Here is a 7147-nt window from a genome sequence, read left to right on the forward strand (position 1 = left end):
AAGTCCTTAATCTCTGTTGTAACTGACTTCCAATCATGTCCTTGAGGATCCAATTTTTCCTTAATGATTTTTGTGATCAACTGGCATGCATTGTTACTCGACTCCAAACTTGTATAAATATAACAAGTAATTATTTCAATACTCAGTATTATTTATATACATCAAGCAATAGATAAAGTGTATTATCACTTCCTTTAGAGACAATATAATAGTTTGAAGTGGTAGAGAAAGTAAGGAAGAAATGTATGAAAGTTATGCAGGTATAATGATGCTTATCGTGAGCAACGACACTAACCTACGGTACGAGTGTCTACGATCGTCGATAATATGATAACCCAACTAAAGGTTGGGGTTGTGTCCCAAGGGAGTGGTTTTGAGAATTAGTAGAAAAATAAAATTTAGTTCTAACTAGTCATTGCTAAAGATATTAACGAGTAAAACCATAGTAAATTAAAGGGGGTGACACAAAAGTGTCAAATGTCAATTGGGGTTTTTGTCACAAGAAGTAAAAATAACAAAAATAACAAGAAAATCAAGAATGGGGACAAGTTCTTGGGGTGTGACCGCAATACAAGTTGAGTTAAATCGTTGGGTACATCCTTTCGATAGGAAATTTGCAAGATAATAGTTCCTAGGCTATGCTTTAGATGGAAATAAGTTCCCTCTCGAGCAACTTACACCGTTTCAAATGCGTTCCCCTCGGACACCCATTTGCCGCATGAAGGCCAGGCTATGCCTTACCCCACTCACTCTCTCAAGCTGAGTGTTAGGCTATGGGACTAGGGCTCAACCTCTCGGGCTAAACCTCATGTCGACCTACTCCTTAGGCCATCAGTCTAGCGATCTTGGTTTCGCGGCCTCCCTCTCGAGCAAGCTGAAAACACATGGGTGGTTTTGTACTTGCAACTACAAATCCATTAAATTAAACCAAAAACACTAGGTGAAATCACCATTAAAATACATCTAACCTATCATCAAGCAAGACCCAATAACAATAGCAACACGTATTTGCTAAATCACACTCCAAGAATGAGGGTTTTTAGCCACACATCAAGAAATAACAAAATACACCTAAAATGATACTAAAATCAAATGGGTATAATGAATTAAACCTTGATTTAAGCAAAGGAAGAATAATGAAGAAAACCCACTTCCAACTTGGGGAAGATGAAATCCTTCTTTCGTCAAGTCTCCCAAAAAACCCTCTCCAAACTTGAGAGAAAATATCCAAAAGTACTATACTATTCTGTAAAATATAATAATGGTTCCACCCTTAAAAAATAATAAAGAGTTTGGTATTTATAGACTTCAGAAAATAGTACTACAGATCGCTCAATGAGGTTTGTCGGAATCGTCGATTAACTAGGCGATTCGCCCTTTGTTGTAGTCGTCGCCGTCTTGCACTAGCCTTCAACATCGTCTTGCTCTGTGTCATTGGGCAACATAGTACTGCTTCGCGGAACTATTCGGAGACGTGCCGATTGCTTCTTTCATTGCCTTTTTGATCCTACTCCTTCAGGGCTTCGCGTACTGGAACAAACGGNTTGTTGTAGTCGTCGCCGTCTTGCACTAGCCTTCAACATCGTCTTGCTCTGTGTCATTGGGCAACATAGTACTGCTTCGCGGAACTATTCGGAGACGTGCCGATTGCTTTTTTCATTGCCTTTTTGATCCTACTCCTTCAGGGCTTCGCGTACTGGAACAAAGGGCGGAGTGCGTCCCTTCGGCGAATTGCCATGTTTGCCTAGCGATGCTCAGTCTTCAGCTTCTTCGTTGTTTTTAGAACTATTTTTTCCTTTTTGCGCCTAAATGTCTATGCTTCCACTAAAACTTTGAATACTTGAAGCTTAAGAGTTTTCATCAGATATTGAGACAAAATAAACCTTTGAGGACACTATTTCTATCAAAATAAAGCCCTAAATGAGTCCAATTTGTGGACTCATCAACATCCCCAACATTCACTTTTGCTTGTCCTCAAGTAGAACTCCAGTTCAGCAGTTCAAATAGGATGTCTCAAATAGTGCTACGCAAGACTCAATCATGAGACTCAATTTACTTATGCAGGAATCAATTGTGTACTCAAAGATTCAAGTTGTGCACCCCATTACCAAAGATTCTTATGCTCGCAATGCTTGCTACTTGTGCAAGTTCAAGCTCAACAAACATAATCTAAATGCCCTCACATAAAGAATGATTCCGTTTTCACACACAAAGGTTAATCAATTCAAGATCAAGAATCAGATGCAACGCTTACACTCAAAAAGAGGAACACAATGCATGTTTTCACCCATAGGCTTGCCCTTATTTTCCAATTGATCTTCGGCTCGTCTCACTGAAGATCAAAAGGGTCTTTCTAAGGCTTGTAATGGGGCTAAGTGCAAATGTATGGTCAGTTAGGCTCAAATACTTTCCTCGTGAGATGTGGTGTTCTCAAGGCATTCCCTTCTTTTTCTTTATCAATTCTTTTTCTAGTGCTTCTAAGTCATTTTTTTATTCACCTCCATGGATTGCTTGGACACCCAATTCCTTTTGCACTTTTTTATTCCACAACTTTTTTTTGAATGGTTTCCATTTTGTCTTGCAATACCATGGGTTAAGGGATACTTTTCTTGCACTTCTTGACTTCTCCTTTAACTTTTCACCACACCCTTTGGCCTAAGTTGGCTATTCACTAAACCACAAATCAAGAGGATTATAGCTAGTGGGTCAAGTAAGGTCTAGGGTTCATCCAGGTTCTTCCAAAGAAAGGTATGGCTCAAATGGTGTTCAAAAGGGTTTCACACGCTCACGGGTACGCCACAAAAGAGGTATAAGTCAAATTTGGCTCACACTTTTCAAAAGTTGCCTACAATAATTTCATTAGCACACCTTACTAAATCAATTAGACTAACAGGGCAAATTCGAGGTTTATTCATGCAAGGTTCAAAGTAAACTCATCACACAAGGCATCGACACTTAAGTTGAACAAGACCACACACTTTCGCTAGTGTGCAACGGTCATGACAAGAGAATCAATTCGATAAATGGCTAATCACAACGAGTTGCAAAGAGTTTACATATTGTCTATGCAACTTGATTTGGCCTCATCGTAGCCGTACATTCATGTTCGTTCAATTGAGAGCACTATTCAAGTCACGGTATTGATCGAAATTAAGCCTCAATTTTTTGCAAAAAACAGCCACATTCAACTCACGAAGGGTGTAAAAAATTCAAAAAAATTTCGAAATGGTCAAAATCATTTAAGCGGACCCACAAGCTCAAACATTCACAGAAAGCACTATTAACACAATTTAAAATAGAACACCCCAAATATATTCACAAAACACAACTATCAGCACAAAAGGAGTGGGCCTCACCCCACCACAAAAAAATTATTTGTCCTCAAATGTAAATAAAAGTATCAAAAGTAAAAAAAAATATAATAAGACAGAGAGGGGGTGAAGAAAGGTCATGTCTATGCAGTCTCTCTCTGTCGGGGTCTCAGTGGCTGATGGAGCAGTCTGTACATGGCATCACTTGGTAGGAGTAGTCTCAGACTGAATGGCAGTGCCAGATCCGCTAGGAGCTGCTGTGGATGTCTCAGTCGGCAATGTCTGGATCACCGGTTGCACAACCGTCTCTATAAGATCTGGCAAGTCTCTGAATATGCCCTCATCTCTGCTCTCATGTGTCTCCTCAACATCCATTGATATCAACTCCTCATCGGTCACTGCATCCGACTCTGCATCTGCTGTGCCATTCCCCTGCACATCTCTAATAGTCTCAGGAGCATCAAGTGAAGTAAGTAGACTTAAGGTAGTCTACGTCCTTCATCAAACTCGCAATCTCGGCTTTTAAATCTGCCACCTCAGAGGCTTCCCATTGTATGCTCTCGTAAGAAATGACTCTCACTGTCAGGGCATTAACAATGGTCTAAAGTGGGGTAAGTGCTGCTAGTATGGCCTTGTTGATCATCCTTGGAACGAACCTCTCCAGTCGGGTAGCTCTTACATCAGCTGAATAGGCCAACTGCCCCATCTTCAAGATCATGGCTTGAGTGATCCTGGTAGGCTAGGAAGATGAGGAAGCACCTGGAGCCTATTAGAAAGAAAAAGAGGGAGCTGGTATACCTGAGGGCTTAGAGGTCGGGGTGGACGAAGGTGTCTCTGCTGATAATGAGTCAACATTGACCTCTGCAGAAGTATCTATTGGGATGCTCTTCTCCTGTCATCCTCCTCTCGTGTGAATTCGGCCTCTATACGCTAGATATCAGTGGAGGAATACTAGGTGACATCTATATCGCTAGAAGGATATCGGGGTACTCCAGCATGCCGGAATAAATCAGTTATCAGAACAGGAAATGGCAGAGATGTCAGTGTCTGTTTGGATTTCACAGCCATCTGTGAAACCAGCAGTCCCAGGTCGATCCGCCTCCTGGCCATGATAGAACCAAGGCAAGCCGCCTTAGGATGACGCAGAATGGACTTGTTCTGGGATGGCATGATAATGCTGCTGATGAAGCCAAACCAGTATCGAGAGGCGATGCTCATATCCCCCTTCTCAATTGGAGCTCCCGCATACAACCACCTGGGGGTAATGTCAGAAATCATCGGAGCTAACCAACTCTTCAAATCATCCAGGGACGAAACGATTGGCAAACCCTGGTAGGGCTGTACCGAGTGCAGTGGTCAACCTAGTACAACATTAATATGCTCGCTGTGACACTCTACCTCTTTGCCTCTAACCATAACCGACTTCACAGGTAGGAACTCACTAGCATTTTTCTTATTTTTCGGGACCAACTCCCCATAGGCTAAGTAGAATTCCTAGACCTAGGATGGAATGTAAGGTCCCCGGGCCCTAATGAACTGCTCGAACTGAAGATACTTGAGTATGTCAAGCACCTTAACATGCTTACGTTCCAAACCCTCCACAAATAGTATTTTTTCTTCTAGAATGGTTCATAAACCATCGCCTTTCAATCTATTCAGCAATCTGGGTGGAGGTGGGGCTACAGAGATTACAGGGGCCACTGAAGGTGGTGGCGAGGTTGGCACTGATTCGGTAGTCGGAGGAGTTCCAACTGATGTAACTCTGATAGATGTTTAGTGAGGTCTATCCCTGAGCCGATTCTATCGGTGAATCAAGGGTTGTTCATCTTCCCACTCAAAAAAATTTGGCTCAATAGCTGACCTTTTTCTAGAGATATGTGTCTTTCGTTTGCCTTTATCACCGGGTAGGAGATCTTGCATTCTTTTCTGTGAAGGACATGATCCTCCTTCATTGATCATAATTCCCTTTGCCTTTTTTTGAGGTGGCTCGTTTAAGTTTGTGTGTACCATATATGCAAAAGATCAAGAGATTAGGCGAAACTCAATACAAACACAGAGAATCTTATTGCAGGAGGACTCGCCGATCCAGTCGGCGAATCGCCAAAACTCTTTGGCGAGCTAGGTTGAACTCACCAAAGGGATTAGCTTGAAATCTAGGTAAAGTAGCGATGAAAACGTCTATCTGGCGAGACGCCAACTACTTTCAGCGATGACGAAGTTGTCTGCCAAAAGATATAGTGAAAGAGAATAAAGGTGGCAAGCAAAGGGCGGTCTAAAGTTTTATTGGCGAGTCACCGACTACCTTTTTGCCAAAAGCTACAGATCTCTCAGCACTATGGACATGAATGAAGGGTGATCTAAGACCAGTAAGCGAACCACCGAGTCGTTTGGCGAGCACGACCTAGCTCGCCGAATGATTCAACATGCCTATTTTTCAACCCACTTCTTAGAATCGACCTTACAAGCCCTGGAAACTAAATCAAAGAATGCATACATGAAATTTACACAAGATCCATACTTCCCATCACCCCGGAATAGTCAGACTTCTTTCGATGTTGCCAAATTTGGCTATTTAACTACAATTACCCTTAGGAATGTTGTCAGCCATTCCTTTATTGAGCAATTTTTGTTATTTAGCACAAATATGGGCCACTTAATTTTCGTTATTTTGCACAACCAACCTAACAACTAGGGGTGTGCAAAAATCGATTTAACCAATAAACCGAAACGAAAAAAACACTATTGGTTTATTGATATTGGGTTATTGGGCTAACGGTTTTTAAACGGTTTTGCAAATTTTTTTATTGGGTTATTGGTTCGGTTTCCGATTTTATAATTTTTGTTAATGGTTAAACCGATAACCCAATAAGACTATACTAAATTTACTAGTCTTATTGTTAATGGTTAAACGATTGTTACTTTCACACTTTTTGTTAATGGTTAAACGATTGTTACTTTCACACTTTTTCCTTTGAATGTGTCTAGTGTCTAAACTTGCAAGAAAAATGATTGTTACTTTTATGATTATTACTTTCATGCCAAATGCTGGAAAAATCATATGATTTATTTGAAAATTTTCTTATCGTGTATATAATATATATGAGTATTTTCTTATTGGTTAAATCGAAAACCGAACCGTTAAGTACCATAAACCGATTAACCAAAAACCGATAAGAAATATGTTATTGGTTTGGTTATCGGTTTGAAGTATTTACAAACCGAAAATCGATAAACCGAACCAATAACACCTAAAACCGAACCAATAACACCTAAAACCGAACCGATTCGCACCCGTACTAACAACTAGTACGCAACACCCTTTTCAAGTTCATTGAAATGAAAACACAAACACTAAGTCATTCGAATATTAAAACATTTCAGGCAAAGGTTTGGAATTTAAAATAGCATTATAGAAACCTATTTCTATTAGAGAGGCCTAACACACGTCATCCTGATATTACAATTGCAAATGAGTGCAAAAACTTTTAAGATAAATTTAGGGTTTTAGGGACTAACCTTTAATGCCAATCCAAGTGCTTTTAAAATGCTAGGCAGCAAAGAGATCCAACCCCAAGCGCTAATTACCAACTAAAATACTAATGGAAAGCAAAAATCTAGGAAGTAATACCTTTGGTGTGATTTTGAGGACTTTGAAACGAAGGAAAAATGATGAATCCACAAAAAACTTGACCTTTGGCCTTTATATAACTGTTCAGTTCTTGTCCATTCGGCGACGTTAGTCTCACTCACCGACATATTCGGTGATTCACCGAGTGGTCACTTGTCCCGCCTTTTCCATAGAATTTCAATTTCTTGGGGATCAAGTAGGCGGTCTG

Source organism: Solanum stenotomum, chromosome 3 (genome assembly GCF_019186545.1).
Source record: "Solanum stenotomum isolate F172 chromosome 3, ASM1918654v1, whole genome shotgun sequence".
NCBI lineage: Eukaryota > Viridiplantae > Streptophyta > Magnoliopsida > Solanales > Solanaceae > Solanum > Solanum stenotomum.